Source organism: Amblyomma maculatum, chromosome 2 (assembly GCF_055883805.1).
Source record: "Amblyomma maculatum isolate TAMU_Amacu chromosome 2, ASM5588380v1, whole genome shotgun sequence".
Lineage (NCBI taxonomy): Eukaryota > Metazoa > Arthropoda > Arachnida > Ixodida > Ixodidae > Amblyomma > Amblyomma maculatum.
Window position 1 is genome coordinate 196,924,366 of NC_139345.1, and position 19,417 is coordinate 196,943,782.

The 19,417-nt window shown below is 43.9% G+C and overlaps 1 long non-coding RNA gene across 1 annotated transcript; it reads left to right on the top strand.

Annotated features, from left to right (window-relative positions):
* Positions 1–677: 677 nt before the first annotated feature.
* Positions 678–15,941, top strand: LOC146200869 (uncharacterized). Its single transcript, XR_014704854.1, has 3 exons — positions 678–891; positions 9,374–9,589; positions 15,857–15,941. It is a non-coding gene; the product is annotated as an uncharacterized LOC146200869 (long non-coding RNA).
* The last annotated feature ends 3,476 nt before the right edge of the window (positions 15,942–19,417 follow it).

A 19,417-nucleotide genomic window follows, 5' to 3' on the forward strand; every position in this document is an offset into this window, starting at 1 on the left:
TCCAATATAAGCGATGGCTCTTTCTCCTATTGGCTTAGTTTTGAGCAGCACAAATGCCAATATTTCGCACTTAATAGGCAAAATTTGAAACAGAAAAACGTTATAAAAATATTTATGGTTGTGCAATCACTTAAGGAAGTTTTTAGTGGCATTTCGGGAAACAAAAACCATTTATTGGCGACGTCTGCTTTTGCGCCTTCGCTACTATGGCTTTCGCGGTCTATGTACGCACCTTCAGATGATGATGATGACGAAAAAGAAACATTGCAGTAACACCACTTTACGTACCCGAGAAAAACCGACTGTCCCGCAACAAGTAGCACACCGGCCCATGATTCTTAGCGCGCCCATGGTGGCTGAAGGGCAGTGCCCTCAGCTTTCCCTCTAGTTAGTGTAAGAAACTCTATGCCGGTAGGTAGGTAGTATACGAAACTCCGGTAGGTAGTATACGATACTGCTAATTTATTTTACACGTTACATCTAAGAATTTTATATTTTGTTATCGCTAAAATTAATAAATTGCCTTGTTTTACATTTGACTGAAATTATAACGCAGTAAGTCGCATAAGTGATTTAATAAACGCTTCCCTGGTTGCAAAGCGTAACTGCGGCTCTTCTGACTCAGCTTGGAAGGGCGCGTCAAAAAAGTTATTTGATTTGGCGCCGCGCCGGTGCGCGGGACAGTCGGTACCGTTGCTATTGTCCTGCCGGTCTACTTTGGACATGGGAACTGGCAGCTCAGCGATGGAGGTAAAGTGCCTTGTGAGCCGCGGGCCTTCGAAGTTTTTAGTTTGTGTTCGGCGAGCACAGACGACAAGACTTGTTAGCGGCTTTCGAAGCCCACTCTGTATTGAAATCGGTGGACAAGAATGCGATCATCCAGGAATCCAGGTAAGCTTCTTTCCTTTGTTTTACAACTGAAAGTTGAAAGGGCGCGCGAAAACTTATATAATAGGCTGCTACATTATCGCGCGCATTTGTAAAGCTCAAAAGCGGGCGTTTACTTTTACGGCATGCTGCAACCGTACTTCACTTTTCAGGGGACCTGCATGCTGTTTACGCGAGTTTTTTGATTGTGCAAGTTCTTTTATTTTGAAACCAAGTGTTCTCCATTCGCTTTTTCATTAGCACGTTCACTTATTCGGTTCTGAAATGCCGTGGCAGCGCATGTGCATAAAACGAGCGAATTTTTAACGTGCTGTGAACTAATCCGTTAGTAGAAAGAAGGGAAAATGAGCGCGAACGTACGTGCCATTCGTTTCAGCAGCGCTGAAGCCATACTTGCTTCCGAAATGAATTGCTATAGCAATTATAGTTCCACCGTACATGCATATGTTGTCACATCCGATTTAACTGTATGTCTACTAAAAGATTAGTTCAATTTTGCAATTTCAGGTGTACAATAAGTCGTTCGACACACACATAGACGTCGATGAAAACACGGTTTTGGAAGACGGCTGTTCAATTCAGGTTGTTGATGTTTGCTTATTAGCAGAAGGTGCCGCAGATTAAACCGCGGGAAGCTCGTTAGTATGCTCTTATTTTCCTGACAGCTTTCCCACAAGGCTCATACCACTGATGTCATTAGGAGAGGCAAATGTCAATTATTTGCCTTCATATAGCGTGCAAGATAAGGACGCATCGCAGCCTTTCTATGATCACTTTTGCTGTGCCGTTCACCTTGTTCAACTTGCTTGATTGATAAAAGGCCACACCAATCACATGTCCTGGGCAAGTTCATGCATGGACAGGACTTAAGTATGTGCAAAGGCAGCAGAAGTGTAGAATATGAGGGGCAGTGCAACCTGAAATGGGACAGATGTACCATTTCAGAGAAATCTGTTGGCAGTTTAACCAAGTACGAGTGTGTGCAGAAAGCTTATTTTTTGTGCAGAAGAGCTGCTAAAAGCCTATCCTATTGCTGTTGGGCAGGCAAAGTTTTATATTACTACCCCACGGGTACATAGCACATCACTTTGTGGTTAGGCCTGAATACTACAAGTTTTCTACTAACCTCTGCACTGTGTAAATATGTGCTACTTATTGCACTCACTATGTAATTTAGTAGAAATTATTTATGTTCCAGAACCGCACAGAATGGTTCTCCTAACTGCTTATTGCGAGAGCTGATATAATGCTCTTATTTTATTATTCAGTGTAGACTTTTCAAAAGCTTCCTTCCAGCCCTGACGGTTTAATGGAGTAGTAGTCATCCGCGTCATCAGCCGCTAGACAGTGCTCAGAATCACTTTATTTTGTTTACGCCTGTTATCTATACTGATCTTAAAAGTAGTTGTTGGATGAGGTGATGGCACCAGTTTGTTATTCATGTTAGCAAATGCATCTCATGACACATCAGCCTGCTTACTAGTCGGAGAAACTCCTAAGGCTTTTCATTGCTTTCATTTTATTGATTTCTGTAAAAGCAGCAGGGCTATCTTCGTTATTGTCTAGCAGTTCCAGTTGCTTAATGGTTAATGGGCTTAACTGTTGAGCTCATGGACGCGAGTTTGACTGCGGTGGCCACATTTCACTGGAAGAAAACGCGGGCTGTCAGGGCATCTTAAAGAACCCCCGGTGATAGACATTATGTGGAGCCCTTTGCTGTGGGGTCTTCATAGCCTGAGTTGCTTTCCCATCCCATAAACCAAACCAGTTAAAGAGGCAGTGCAAGGTAATTAAGAAAACAAATTTACTTATATATTTAGAATACCCAACAGGATTCTGTACAGCGTAAACAGAAGAATGGGTTGTATAGCATACACACAAATGGTGACAATTACAAAAGAACTAACAAAAATGTAACATTATGCAACATAAATGTTACGCACATACTTACAAAAGACTTCACAATAAGTGATTGAGGCAATGATGCTAGGAAGATCATTCCCGAGTGAAGCTGCATTGCATCAAAGAAGGCAGCTGAACTGAATGCATATCTTGCCAAAAATGGATCTAAAGGGCCCATGAAAAGCTATTTACTAAAATTAGAAACATCCAATAAGTATCCCATCAATTCTCTCTGGAACGCACATTTATTAAAACTATGTTCATTACCATTGGGCATATTGCTTGTTAGAAATGTTGCTCCTCCTATTCCTCCACAACTCAGCCCATGCTGGCATGCAGCAGAAAATGAAAACAAGTCTCCATCCACTCCACCGAGCTCCGTCCATCACATCATTTGGGAGCGCGCATTTAGTTGGTGCGGCCTGCAAGCTCGGATGAAGTCACTGGGAAGGGAACACACGGGGAGGGGTTGTCACCCTAACCGGTTATGAGTGGTTGCCAGGAGCAGGTTTTAAAAATTATTTTTTAATTATATGCTTTATGCAAAGGCTTCCAATTTGATTAAAATACTCAGAATGATCACCTTTATTAAAGCATTACCTTAAGTACCATTTCAAGGGCCCTTTAATATGGACTGATTATGAAGCTATTTGGGCATGCTGTGCAGATTTTAATGGGGAAGAGAGAGATGGCTTTGTTGATTTGGCACATTAAGGGGGAAACAAATGCCTTCCTATGGATTTCAAGAGAATGGAGTAAAAAGTTTTGTAATTTTGTGGCTTGCATTTCGGTTGTAGTTATGCAAAATAAAACAGGCAGCCCTATGTTGCATGGATTTGGTTATTGTAATTAAATAAGTTTGGTGATTTCTAGCGGATTGCAGATAAAAGTTAAAAACTGGGTGAGTTGTGAAGGTTCTGGCAAAAATAGCGAAGTGTTCACTGGTTTATCACAGATAACAGTGGCAGTGTTGACTCCTACAAATAACAGGTGATATGCAGATCAAGATACTTGTGGGATGAAACCTCTGATACAGCAGTGTTACTCATGAATAATAGAATGTTTAATTGCTGCCCTGGCCTGTTTCAAAATGAAGCATATATTTCTTCAATTAAAAGTGCAGCTTGTGCTTTATGGTGCAGGTGTTGACATGGGTTTTGTGAAAGTGTCAACAGCAGTAAAGTGCTGGCGTATTCTTTCAGCATTAATCTCCATTACTGAGTGTGCTTCCAAGAGTTTTATAAACTGCCGCCAGTTGGTTAAGTAATACACAGCACACTGCTAGCCTGTCACTGAGACCTTCAAAAAAGATCAGAATATGGAATTGCAACTGTCAGTTAATTTAGCTGATAAACCATCCTACACTGTGTGCTTGAACCACCATTTATGTTGTGGAAATGTGATACATTACGAGTTGGACAGAAGGAAGTCTTCCTGGAAGAAAAGGATTTGTTATGAGCAAGACATTTTCGCACAATTCCAAAACACTTATTTTATCAAAATTTGGCGTACTTATGAGCGAAAATTTCAGTCATGCATTATTAGATTTTTTTATTTCACTATGTATCAATTCTCCTCCGTGCTATGTTACTCTGATTTGTATTGTGTAATTTACCGGGAAATTTCAAACTCTGATCAGTTTTTAACTACATAACCTTGAGGTGCACAGGATGTTCCCTTTTGGTTGTTTGAATAGCTAGATAGTAGGTTCTTTTGGTGCAGTGGCAGGCAAATCAACAAACATATGGAGTGCTTTGAGCTGTACTTTCATTTCAACAGATTAATATGCAAGGTGTGTAAGAGAAGCCAGCCACTAATTTAAAAAGATTCTTTGTGAAGTATGTAGACATCTTCTGCAGCATCATAATACCAGTGTTGGCAGGCATTAGAAAATGGGAATAATCTTAAGTAGCCAACTGGTTAACTAATATCTGATAAAAAACTTTTCAACTATTACAGTTAGGCACCTGGCCCTGCCAGGCTGACGCACTGGTTAGGGCGCTCGACTGCTGTGCTTAAGGAGGTGGTATCGAATCCTGGCCGCTGCAGCCACTTTTCAATAGAGGCGAAAAGCAGAGCTCCCGTGTGCTTAGTGATATCAGTGCACGTTAAAGAACCCCAGGTGATCGAAATTTCTGGAGCCCTCCACTATGGCATCTATTCTGAGTTTGTGTCGTTACTGAAACTCGCTATCTCCCTGATCTCAAGTCATCTGATTGGTGGACACACTTGGGTGGATGTCAATGAGTAATTACTCCCTTATTAAATTAGAGGTTCTACCTCCTTTGCCATAAGTAACCAAACAGCCCAGCCGGCCAGCGGAGCAGGCATAGGGACGAGTATCGGCGTGGCAGTCGTCATCGTTGGGCGGTGCTCCCAGGCTGCGAGCGTAAGCTTGCCGACGTAAGGATGCTCCCTCGCTATCTTTCTTGAGATGATAAAATGTAAGCGGGTAGCATGTGCAGCGTCCGTTTTCGTGCCTTTAGAGTGCTGTGCTAGCCATGGAGGGCACTCTGCACAGTAAAACTCGCTTAATGCTCATTTATAGCTGGTACCGTTAAGGAATATCTTGCGTGTTGAATCCAGTACACAGCTCCTGCAGATAGAATGATTTGGACAGTAGTTTCTTTTCTCTTATTTGGTATGTTAGCACAGTGAGATAGGGTATGGATATTGAAATATCGGTCTGGATTTCCCCGCGATTTCTAGCCTTAGATTTTGACTCTGTTGAGCTAGAGAGAAACAAAACAGGGCAATATTTTCCACTGTTTTAAAGGCCCACTGTCCACCCTCCGGTCGAAAATATTTTCTTTCCCGGTGACTGTGAGACTTCGCCCCTAGAACGCAAGGCCGCAAAATGTTTTTGAAAAGAGTAACTAATAACGCAGTTACAGCCACCGCAATCACCCGATTCTATCCTGCCTCTCTCCTTCCGTTCCCTCGCAAAGGTTTTTCACTCTCCTGCCCGAGGTCGTCTAGCCTCCGCAATACAAATTCCCCTTCCTCCTCCGCGTTTGGCGGGAGGTGGGGCGTGGCTCTCCGAGCGTGAACAAAAAAAAATAAAATAAAAATAAACGGTCGAGGGAGCGCGCGCCGCTGGATTCAGTCTGGCCGTGGCGAGGGAAAAGCGCGCTGCGAGCGGTAGACACCCATCCTTCTCCCGTCAGTCAGCGAGACGGACCAATGGACGTCGTTCGCGGTACGTACGTCATTACTGTGGCCCGTCGGGCCAGCGCAGGAAATGGGGAAGCTGGCTTCCCAAAGGAGAGCATGAGAGAGCTTTGAATTGTATTTTGGATGCTTTGCGGCGCACGTGTCACTGTAGCATTTTGCACTGACTATCTCCGGTACCTGATCGAAATACTGGGCTCCTTTGCTTAAAAGGGCCTTCCCTGGACAGTGGCCCTTTAAGGGCGGTTTTTTTTTTTTTTATGTAATGAGGCGAATCCGCCAATGTTGCATTTGACGCCGATTCCTAACGCACAGAAATGCGTAACAGTTTTCGCGATTGAAACGAAAAACTGAATGCTGGAAAATTTGAGCAGAGATTGCAACTGCCTCAAAAATATTTAGCAATAGCGAATGAGTGATGTAAATGTTTCCTAGCCTGTGAGCCCCCAAAAACGCTTTGTTACTATGAGTGCCTATAAAATTTTTCTTCTATTTGTATTGAAACAACCTCTGAAGCTTCCCCCTATTGCAACCAGGGAGTTAAGTAAGAAGGAAGTCTCAGTTTCGCGAGCAGCTTGATCTTGAGTTGCGCTTGAAGGTTCCATTCCAGGAACTTATTTACCGACAAACTGATGGCAGCACTGTGCCAGAAACTACCAATCAAGTGGCTAAGTAACAGCAAGTAACATAAAAACAGTTTGCGGTTCAAATGCCGCGTGTCACACTTTCTCTTAATTTCCAGAACATATTGCTGTTCAGCAGGTCAGATATTGTTCCCAGAAAAAAAAAAATGGCCACACTTATTGAAGAAATGGGCGATGTACGTTTGAGGTGTGAGAATAACGTTTTTATGCAATTCGCTCATCAAACGAGGAGACTGTCCAAAAGTTAACACATGAACGTAATTAGCAATGTGAAAAGCATTATGCACTTTTTGTATGTTACAAAATTGTGTGAAATGCGGTATGTAGCAAGATGGGCATTTGAAACAGCTGGAAGTCTTATTTTTCTCTCTTGCACCTTAATAAAGCATCACAACAAACCCAGTCATTGCTACAACAGACGACTAAGAACCGAAAGAAAAAAGCACCGAGTTTTCAAAATACAATCCCTTCCTTACTCTCCCACTTATCCAGACGAACAGAATAGCATGTATCTGCCCATTCATTGCAACTACGGGAGCACTGTATTGATATTGCTGCGTGCCTCTCCGAACTGAGAAAAAAGAGGACGAAGCTGAGTGTGTGAGACTGATCCGTTCAGGGGTTGCCGCCTTTTACTCGTTACAATATGAGACGCAAAGGTATTCTCCACAGTGTAGCTTCACAGCGCCAGTCAAAAAGGAGCGTTGAGTGAGTTATGCCTATGCAGAGCACCCTTGCTCAGTAGCACAGTACTCCGAAGGCGCCAAATCAGATGCCGCATATGATACTCACTTACTTTCTATCATCCCAAGAAGGAGAGCGAGGGAGCATGTTAATGTCATTCAAACTACACTCGCAGCCGGAGAACAGCGGTCAGCGATGGTAGCACCGCAGCTCGGCCCCGTGCCGGGGCTGCTCGGTTACTTCTGGCAAAGATGGTATCATAACCCATACTTTGAATATCAAAGGTTAAGGTGAGCAGTATCCATATATAATCATTTTATATATACCTTATAACATTAAAACTTGAATGACAGGCATCTTTTCCTAATATATCTCTTGCTTCGAATGATTTAACATATGCAAGTAAAAGAAAATCAGTTCTCAGTTATCTTTTTTTTTGCAAAGCTGTCTATGGCACGAGATGCATCAAAACAAACATCTCTATAGGTATTCAGCAAAACAAGCCTGGTCAGGCACTCCTCAATCATCTTTGATAGTACTAAGCTACATCTTCAAATAAGATTGTTCAAAATTTGCGCTCTGCCACGGCGATGATGACTGGTAGCAAAGCCAGAATCTGCACTCGGGTGCACTCTTTGATGTCAATCATCGAGAGTCTCAGAGGCAGTGGGGTTCCACTCATCTACCGGGTCCATTGTGATTTCCTGATCTGTAGCTCAGATGCAAGCATTCTTGCTCTCACAGCTCGATTACTGGGTTTCAGAATACCATGATACTGGTCTTCAAGCCTTTTTATTCTTCCACCATTGCTTTTGATCGCTTCTATCAGAGGGACACTGGGCAAGCAAATGTTAAGGCTTAGACAAAAAGGGTTTCTTCTAGAAAACATGATGACAGGTTCTCAATATTTCAGTCAAGAATTGCAATTAAAACTTTTCGCCATTATAAGTTTCAAGATTTTTTGCATCTTGGTTCTTCTCCAACAGTCAGCTGCATTCTGTGGCCATCCAGAACCAGAAAATATGATGAAACACCAGGCTGGCATTTCACCAAGTTGGCTTTGCCACGTGAAATCACCATATTGTGGCCAATGCCCAGTCTTGGCCCTAGCTGTCCACCAGGTGCCCTGCTTTGCAGGGATTTCTTTATCTTACTCCGAGTTAAATATCAGGTTTTTTTCTTCTTCTTTTCTTCAAATTTTCATTCCTCTCCCGATTAACCTGGACCGGAATTCACTCTAATTGCCGAATACAGAATTTATTCACACTATATACACATTGCAGCACAACTTCAGTCAGGGTGCGGCCTCTTGTCAGGGCACCCGAAACGAGTCTCTCCCGTTTGCCGTGTCGCTCGGATTCCTCGAAGCTTCTCCCCCTCTCCGGGTTCTGCTCTTCCCTCGTCTTCCGGTGTCATCGTATCAGCAAGCTCCCGCCAAATTCCTGGAAAACAACTCGCAGGCACGGCTGGGGGTGGTTGAGGGAGGATCGGGTGTCCTCTCGGGAGCGACGCTTTTCTTCGGCCGACATCGCTGGCCGTCCGTGTGGCGCCAGCCCGCAGACTTCCTCCCAAGTTCGGACCTTTCACAGGGACCTTTCACAGGCCACGGCCGCTCCGTTCGCACGCACACGCATACACACAGAATGTAAGATGGAGTCCAAAGACAGACTCCGCCCGTACCACACACAAACGTAAACACACACACGTCGCAGTCTTTCCATTCGTTCGCTTTTTTTTTGTCCACGATCAGGGCGCGCACTTAACACTCTGTAATGTGTTCGGTACAAAATTCTTGCAAAGTGCTTCATGACATTTGGGAAAATGATCAAAGGCTTCGAGGGGGGGGGGGGGGTGGCTATTTCTGTACTCTTCCTGAGTTAGGACCACCACTGTGCGGAGCAGTAGTTTAGGGGCTTTGTGCCAGAACCTCATACTGCATTACACCATCTAGAAAACTGACTATGCTATACATATAAACTATGATACCTATGGTTATGATAGTCATCACGGTCTTGATCGTAATTCTATGTTTGTGTTTGCCATTTCATTTTGTCGCTTTTTATTTCATGTGGCTTTCTGTTTAGGGATATATCATTAATCACTGTAGCAGACCAACAAAATGACGTAATGGCTGCATCATCAAGCACAAATTTTCACCAACAAAAGGCGTCCTTCCAATTTCCAAAAACTCCACTTGACATCAAGGCCCAGCTGGCTTTCTGCAGACAAGGTGACATTCCGTATGCTCTGAAGAAGCGTATTGTGGACTGGTTATGGCTTGAACTGTCATCATACACACTGTAAGTTTACATTTAAGTGTCTGTGTAAGTGTATTTCAAGTTTTTAGGCAAAATGTCCAAGTTACATTGCTCTCAGACTGCTTATTAAAAACTGTGTTTATTCCTCTTTGAGGCTTTTTTTAAGTGCAGCAGGACTCATATTCTGATTTGAGGGGACGTAAAGTGATAAAGCAGCTTGAGGATAATGGTAAAGTGGCAATTTCAAGGTACATGAAAGCCACAATTGAGAATGCTTGCATGTAGTAACTAGATATGTAATCTTGCATTGGTGGTTGTACTATCTGTGGAAGTTTGTGTGGTAACCTCACAGTTCCTTTGTTCAGATTTGAATAGCACTGTTTGCTACAATGTTGTCAGGGATTATTTCTTCCAGCATTCTTTAGCTATTTTATTTTCTTGAGTCCTGATTATACAGCTCATTGTGTCTTCAGTGTACACGCCATCTAGCTCAGATTTTCAACCTATGCCTTACTGCAGTGCCTTCAGACGACAACTGTTTAGTGGTTAGCACTCACTTGAGTGGAAAGGTAACATGGGATGGTGTGTCTGCTATGTCCATGACTGAACGAGTTAGTGTAAATGCTATAGTGGTATAGGGAACCCAAGCTCAAGTTTCGCCGCGCGATGTCAGCGCCGCATTCCTGGCATGGTGGCGAAATGTGAAACGATGGGACGTCGCCGGAGCAGACGCTCCGCTAGTTTCCTATGCACGTGCGGCGACCGAGTGGCGCCTGGCGGTTATTTGGCGATACAAAAACGCTTCCGCTGATGCGAAACGGAGGTACTAAGTAGCATTGTGTCATGGGTAGCCACAATAGTAGGCGAAGCGCCAAAAGTCGAGGCTCACGTGTGGAACTTTGCAGATTTCAATGGAAGCGTTTCCACAAGACCTGTTTTCCAACCCCATAACAGCTTTCTGAGAAGTCTCGCGTTCTTTGTGGAAACGAAAAGGGCCAATTTTCCCCTCTCCATAAACTCAGAAATGTTCGACAGTTGACAAAGACGTCTTAGAGAGGCATCAAAAGAGTACAATGGTTTAACCCCATGTATACGAAGTGAAGGGGGTGGAGGTTTATCCTGCTCTTCGCTCCGCGCGTGTCTTGCTTTGCCGATTTTCTGTGCTCTCTCCCTACTTTGCGAGTGCTCTGAAAGCAACCAAATCAACAGATATCCAGCGTGCGACGTCCGCGATCGACAATGATGTGTGAATGTGCCCTATGATCAAGAAAATATCTAGGAAAGAGGCCTTTATTTTGTGTGTGGGGAGGGGGGGGGGGGGGGGGTAGAAAACATGCTTGGCTGAGCCGCTTTTACAGATTTCCGAAATTGGCCAATAATTGAAACAACATTATTATTCATAACAAAAACATGTTGGAAGTGCAATACAAAAGCGATCCTAGTTATGGCTCGATTGACACTACTCGCACGGAGCACCCTATTCGCGTCACAGGTTTCGTAAATGCAAACCAAATATAAATGAAGCACAGCCATTTAGTAAGAACCGAAATCAAGCACGATTGTAGTACAAGCTTGGATTTCACCTTCCTTCCGAGCCAGCGAGCCGGTTATGTCGCGTGCAGCGCGCGGAGCACGCATGTGCTTTTGAGACTGCTAGCGTTCGTGCGTTTGAATGAACATCTCCTTCCTACTGCAAGATTTGCTTTAGTAACGTCGTAATGATAAAAACAAAACCGTATATAGATTTCATGCTACAGGCCAAAACGATGATAAACAAGCGAGCAGCTTTATTTCAGAGTACTGATAATACTTCCGCAGTTTTTAAACGTATTATAATGTAGCGTGTGCAACAGCAACTGCTAGGCGGCTGCTCATCGAGAGTCTCGTGCGCGGACTCGAAGTGGCCCCGTGGCGTTCGATGAGAAGTATTGTTGAAGTCGGCTGCTGTCACTCGGTGCTTGGGCCTGCTCTCCTGTGCCTGCTAGATCAACCAGTGCTATTAAAAACCAACCTTAAGGTTACGGGCCTAAACGGCTACGTGACAATATACGACAATATAGTCACATAGCTGACTTACCTCGAGATAAACTTCCTACGTTTTCGCTAACGTGGGAAACGCATTCACAATCAATAATTACTAATCGCCGTCTGTCGTCTGCTCTACAGTGCAGACGTGAATAAAAATTTTCTCGCCTATAATTACGTTTCCTCCATGGAAATACGCGGCAGGTTGTCCAATCATCAAGACGGAATGCAGGCGGCATATGTCGCGATGCGCCTGCGGGGGCGCGTCAGGACGCGTGCTCGTTCGAGAGAAAGCGCGCGGCGCACGTCGCGAAGACAGCGAGCCGAGCCGGCGGCGTCCCAGTGTGTGTTTTTCTGCCACAGATGGCGTTGCCCATCAGCAGCCGCAGCGCCGCCCAACGATGCTTTGGGAGCCTATTGCATTTGCCCTTGCTTGTGGAATTTTAAAAGACCTAAAACGTCTTGTTGGGTGCATTGATTGATTTAAGCTTTGACATTTTTCTTGAATGGTCAAAAGATAAAGTTTTTGTACCATGAGTTAGCATGCAGCAACTTCGCACTGGTCGGCACATCTGGGGCTGCCATTTTAACACAGCAAGTAGCTTCATAAATATTGATTTAAACGGAAGCTGAAGTGGTTTTTTGACATTTGGATGTACTGCAACGATTCAAATGTACCAAGTTTGTATGTGAAATTTGCAAACTGGTTTTGGGCTGGCATTTAAAGCTGACGTAATCGCAGATAAAAAGTCGTCTTCTCATGCCTGCAAGAAACCTGTAATGGCGTCACTTGTTAAATTTTTATATTTCCGCTTGCTTAACCCATGTAATGCTGTGTGTTGTCTGATGCTGTCAAAACCCTATTGATCTATACTGGTTGTTTCATGTAACTTGAACAAAAATTTAAAAACAGCGCACTACAGCTGGCTGAAACCAAGAAAATATTATTAGCCATAATGTGGTGCTCATCAATGTACACATGTATTCTATGTAATTATTTAATGAGCAAGGATTAATAGCACAAAATATTTATTATTCAGTTAAGTGCCAGTGCCCATCATTAAGGAACAACCAACCCAGTTTCTTCTACTAACATCCCTCCTGTGTAGTTTTTTAACAGCATTTAAAGAAAGCCTGCGAAATACGAAAAAATACCATTTGCTGCGGCCTTATGTTACCGTATTGTAGTGCTGCCGAATGTATTTTGAATCACAAAAGTGCGTGTTCTCGCCTTCTCGAAATAGGTGGCTAATGCCGCTGAGAGCACAATCTTGAAAGTGCATCACCACATTCTGTTAAGCATGGAAAGCGTGAGCCACAACCAGCAATATCTTATGGGCAGGCCACCGAAAGCCTCTTGGACTAAGATTTTGTTGAGCTATCACGCTGAGCAAATAAAACAAGAGGAAAAAGGCCTGGAGTTCTGTAATTCAAAGCAGGCTTCAGTTCTTTATTCATGTCATGGTACACACCTTCGAAATGAGCGGCGGCTGATCACTTGTGCACTGTCGGTGTGCAAGTTTCGTTCATTCAAATGTGATTGGGAATGCTGCAATATAATATAGTACGTGAGCACAGTCATGTCACATTTCATATTTTGCGGCCTTCCTACAAATGCTGGAAAAAATGGCCATGTCGGAGGTACGTTGATACAAAGGCTGGATAGGTTATTTCCAAATCCCTTCAATAAGTTGATGTAACCTATTTGGTACCAAATTAATTAAAATTTTGCATAATTCATCTTAGTTAAAAAACCCATTGAGGAGAATATAAAGATACTCTGAGGAGCGCTGCATGACAGCAAACAATTTACCATTGGTTTCACCATGCTGCTCTGCACCATTTTTTTTAACCGTTGGTTCAAGTTACATGAAATACCCTGTATATACAGTGCCATTGGTTTTCTCCATGCAAGCAACCGTTTCTTCACTTGAACCATAGCAGCGCTATACATAATGTAATTGTCGTGGTCCCTAGCCTGATGCATTTAGTTCTCTGTTAAAGGCCCACTGTCCACCCTCCGGTCGAAAATATTTTCTTCCCCGGTGACTGTGAGACTTCGCCCCTGGAACGCAAGGCCGCAAAATGTTTTTGAAAAGAGTAACTAATAACGCAGTTACAGCCACCGCAATCACCCGATTCTATCCTGCCTCTCTCCTTCCGTTCCCTCGCAAAGATTTTTCACTCTCCTGCCCGAGGTCGTCTAGCCTCCGCAATACAAATTCCCCTTCCTCCTCCGCGTTTGGCGGGAGGTGGGGCGTGGCTCTCCGCGAGCGCGAAAAAAAAAAAAAAAAAAACGGTCGAGGGAGCGCGCGCCGCTGGATTCAGTCTGGCCGTGGCGAGGGAAAAGCGCGCTGCGAGCGGTAGACACCCATCCTTCTCCCGTCAGTCAGCGAGACGGACCAATGGACGTCGTTCCCGGTACGTACGTCATTATCGGGGCCCGTCGGGCCAGTGCAGGAAGCGGTGAAGCTGGCTTCTCAAAGGAGAGCATGAGGGAGCTTTGAATTGTATTTTCGATGCTTTGCGGCGCGCGTGTCGCTGTAGAATTTTGCACAGACTATCTCCGGTACCTGATCGAAACACTGGGCTCCTTTTCTTAAAAGGGCCTTCCCTGGACAGTGGCCCTTTAAGTAGTATGAGCCCCTATGTCACCTTATTCAGCGATTACATGAGCTTTTCAAATGCTAGCACAAAAAGAGTATTCTTTACCTGCAAATATCATACCTTTGTCTTCTTTAAGCTTTGTCAAATTCTAAAGCTTCTTCAGCTGCCTTTTAATAAGGCATCTGGAGTGGATGTCTGCTAAGGCGGGGACTACTGTTCTTACTGTCAGATAAAAGTTAGAGTAGAACCCACATTTTGTGATAGTTTCAGCACAAAGAGAATCAAGTCTCCATCTTTTCTTGGTATGCAAAGTTAAGATAAGGTTTTTAACAAGAGTATACAGAATGCTCACACTGAAGAGCTGAATAATAAAGCCTGAGCAAGAAATGGTACAGGTTTGTGTACGTAGCCTGACTGCATTGAAGGAGATATATGAGGTATTCATCATAAATTAGGGCATTTAATGGTTAATGCCTGAAATATATATGAAAAAGTAGGATGTGTGTCCAATGGCAGGATGACAAGTGCCAAATTAATGACGAAGGGGAGGCCTATAACACCCCGGTCTCGCAGGTATTTCGTAGGCCTTTAAACCGGTAATCTTTTGAATCAAATACCTTTGAGTGCTGCTACGGGATGCAGTTTCAATGGCCATTAAGTCAGCAGTCAATACAGTCGAATGAAGCAGCTCAGAACTATTGAGATCTCAGCTTTCGAATGGCAGCAGCATGCACTCGCGTACGCAGAGTGCTTATAGTAATGCATGCTGGGAATGAAATCAGAGAAGTTTTAATCGCTGAAAAATTATGAAACTTCAGAATATAAAACCTAATTTTTAGGGGGAAAAAAAAGCAGTCATGGCTTCGAAGCACTGCAGCAAGTGCAATATTGCTGTTGCCAGCAAGACAAAAACAATCAACACCAGCCTCTAAAACACCGTGCAGCTTTAAGTGCATGAATGTCGTACATCTTTTCTAAAACAACAGTATTCATTCCGTAGTATGAGTGTAACAAATAACAATTTTGTTTTTAACTTTTTTTTTTGGTTAAAATTGGAAGCCGATTGCTTGAATCCCTGCAAAATTATTGCAGTGACATAGCACCATAACAACTCAATGTGAGATAAAGGAATCTTTCAAAGGCAATTGAGTTTGCCATGAAGTGTTTGCACAATGCCTTCTAATTTATTGCAATAAACTGAACCCATAGACCGATCTGCGCTGCGCCGGTTTTCCGGAAGTCGCACCACCGCCGTGTTTGTTGTAATCGGCTGTCCGCTAGTCAGCGCGAGCACATGTGACTGCACTATTGCAGGCTCCACTCCACAGGAGCTTTATGAACACCGCCCAGTTCTTCGATGCTCAGACATGACACACACGAGCTAAAAATCGTTCGGAAACATGGCGCGCAGGCTCTCCGGGCAGCTGGAGCGGCCGGTTGACTACATGTATCGGCATGCACCACGACAGCGGTGGCATCGTGAAACCGGCCGGTGGGATCAGTCTATTGAGAATCTTGAAGGCTCACGACTCAGGGGCTTTTTAAAGTTGCTATGGGGAGGTATAAAAGTTCATCCATACTCAAATGCTCCAAGTTCTGAGGTACATAGTGACCAAGAGGTTGAAATCACAAGCATTTTTTGTAGTGAGATTGTTTCTTCACTTTTATTTGTTGTAGATACCCAGGATCTCTGTATGCTGTGGCAGCAAAAGAACTTGTGCGGCAGTATCCCCATCTAAAGGATGCCTGTGGTGAAGGACATGTCAGTTGTTTTTTGTCTCTTTATCATTTTCCCACACTGTATGTGTAATTGTGCACCTGCCTACTGTAAATGTCTCCTTTTTACAAAGACCTACTTGTTGTGAATCACATACAATGCAGGTAATTCGGCCCAACTAATAATTATAGATATCTCTTAGGTGAACAAGTTAATCATTTTTCTGAAAAGGAAAATTTGGTAGCGACTCACCGTGAGTGTATTCTTTCTCCAAACAAAATTATGGCTTTCTAAAAATCGTTTCTTTTGTTCTTCAGATGTAAGATGTTGTCTATGGCCTATGACACTTAGCAATTAACAGATATTACTACTAAATGGCGGCTTGAGTTGCTTTGTCCTTTTATAATCGCTGGGTTGAGGCTTTGCTTAACTCGATTTGCTTAACTTTTGGGGCTTGGGGCTTTGCTTAACTCGAAACTCCACTTATCAACATTTTTCCCAGATTTTACAATTTCGAGTTAATGAGGGGTTTACTGTATAAGCTGCATGTGTTTTCCCAAACATGATTCCTTCTTTCTTGACACATCTTAGTTTGTTTCCCATTGAATCCTTTTCTTCTGATAATGCCCAATTTGGCAGGTATGGCTTACTCTGATTTATAATTTTGTAGCAAGAGCTACGTTGGCCACATTCTCGCCATTTCGGCGTGCCTGTCCGAAGGGCAAAGAAAGAAGTCGTGGCAGGCGATAGCTGGCAGCTGACATGGCTGAGCACTAACTGGATGTAGGGCTTCCTGACATTACGTTTGGCAGGAGCTGTCAACTCGGGCCTCTCTTTTCATATGGGAAGGTGATAGCACAATCAGCCTAACAAAATCCTTGCATTCATGTTACCCCTAGACCACGCAGGCATGTGCACACGTCTCGGTTAAAGCGGGGCTTTATATGTTGGCTGGTAGCTTACAGTGATCGTGAAGGTGAGAGTGAGAACAGAGATAAAGAGGTGCCGTAGTAGAGGGCTTCGGACATCTGCGCAATAGAGGCTTTCGACTCACCGCACTTTAGTGGTCAAAACAGCCCCCTATGGCATAAAGCTGAAACCATAGAGTAAACTACTACTATGTGCAAAAGTCATGTCTACTTTCAAGCCGAACCTAAGCGTAGCAATAGTAGTCATGCAGATAGCTCTTGCGTACCTCTAGGTTTAACCACAAGCTAAACCACAGCTAATATTTTCCGTGTCCCTTTTGGAACGCCTGTCCCCCCCCCCCCCCTTTCCCCCCCACACACACACTAGGGACCCAGGAAACACCTGTCATCATTGAACCTGCTTTATATGCTGACTCATCTACCTCAAAATGTAGTTTTCTCTGCTGCTGCCACCTTTCATTTTCTTTTTCAGGTCAAAAGCCCACCTGGGCCAAGGCTATAGTATTTAATTTATACACAGGGAAACATTCTTTCACTCCTTGCACTGTTCCTCTTTCCTCCCACCTCCCTCATGTTTAATGTGACAGCATTAAAGGCGCCATCACTGAAAATCTGGTGTCTTTGTTGGCATTGTGAGTGAAAAATCACGAGCATGGCGCTGGCAGGCGGTAGGTGGTAACAGACTTGGCCATGTTCTTAATGATGAGTTTCGCACACTTGAAAGACAAAAACAGGAGGAGCATCACGGAGATAGGAAAAGCATAAACTATCAAGTATTTTATTCATATCGGTAGGTCCTTATATAGGTAGTGTGCACACGTATCTTTAAAAGGGGGGAAGGAGGAGGGAGAAGGCAAATGAAGTCTGTCCACTAGTCAACAAGAGCCGCGCAGGAAGTTCTTTCCGCATTATACAGCATTACAGAAGTATTACTGATGCAGTCGTCGCCTTTTACTTTTATGTGGTACATTTTTATAAACTCACGGGCTACTTTGTCTTTGCTCCTGCCCAGAAACTTAATGCTCCTGAGCCATGGCTTGCAACATTTGTATGCAGTGCAGTGAGCAGGCAAGTTCGCTCTTTCTCGATATTGAATTGATCGAGCATGTTCCCCTACACATTCATTCACGCAGCGCTCTGTCTGGCCAGCATATGCACGTCCACACTTTATCGGGATTTCATAAACCACTCCCGTGGTACACTTCACAAACGTTCTTGCACTTTTTATATTGCAGTCATTTCATTTATCTATTTCACTGCTCATCAGGCATAACCCGGAAAGCTTTCAGGGCGCAGAAAATATCAGAGTGATGCCATGCCTGTTTGCCACTTTCTTGATGTTGTGGGACTTGCCACTGGGGCATGAAGAAAGTGGCGAATAGGCATGGCATCCTTGTGGTTTTTTCAGCGCCACGGAAGCTTTCCAAATTATGCCCAAGGATGAGCGGTGAAATCGATAAATGAAATGGCTGCAATATAAAACATGCCAAAACATTTGTGAAGTGTGCCACAGGTGTGGTTTATGAAATCCCTCTGAAGTGTGGACGTGCATATGTTGGCCAGACCGGCCACTGTGTGAACAAATGCGCAGGGGAGCATGCTCGGTCATCTCGGTCTCAAAAAGGAGCGAACTTGCCCGCTCACTGCACTGCATGCAAAGGTTGCGAGCCACGGCTTAGCAGTATTAAGATTCTGGGCAGGAGCAAAGACAAAGTAGCCTGTGAGCTTTTAGAAGCGTAACACACCAAAGTAAAAGGCAACAACTGCATCAAGAATACTTCTGTAATGCTGTATAATACGAAAAAGAACTTCCTGCGCGGCTCTTCTTGACTTGCGCACAGACTTGATTTGCTTTCTCCCCTTATTAAGGCACATGTGCACACTGCCTATATAAGGAACTACTGATATGAATAAAACAGTTGGTAGTTTGCGCTCTTTCCATCTCGGCCATTCTCCTCTTGTGTTTGTCTTTTATGTGTGCACAACTTGCTATTAACAAGAAAAGCATGCACTGACTGAACGTAGGGTTGCCTGACATTGTGATTTGCAAGAGCTGCCAACTCGGGTCTCTCCTTTCATATGGGAGGGTGAGATTATAATCAGCCTACCAGGTTCCTTGCATTCATATTACCCCTATACCACGCAGGCGCTGTAACACGGCTTGGTTAAAGTGTGGCTTTATATATGGGCTGGTAGCCTACGCTATCATGTCATACCCTTAAAGGCAGAGGTTAAGTGTCCCCTCAAATGTTTTCTTCTCTGGAAGTAAAAGTGCTTTTAAACTCCACCAGTATTAATAATGCTGCTCAGACGAAGACAAGTCCTCTTGACTAAATATAGGCTCGGCTTGCGAACAGGCTTTCCCTCAACCCTTGTTCATTTCTCTTTCATTCTTCATAGTGTGAATGATGTCATTTTATGGCAAAAAGTAACATTTAGCTCCTACTATGATTACTACAGCGAGCATGATGTAATGCTTTCGTGTCTATGCAGCGGCCGTGAGCTTGAACAGCTATGTAGAAGAGGCAAATGCTAAGGGGCCAGCCACTTTGGCTTCATGAAATTTAGTGCTACAAAGATAATACGAAACAA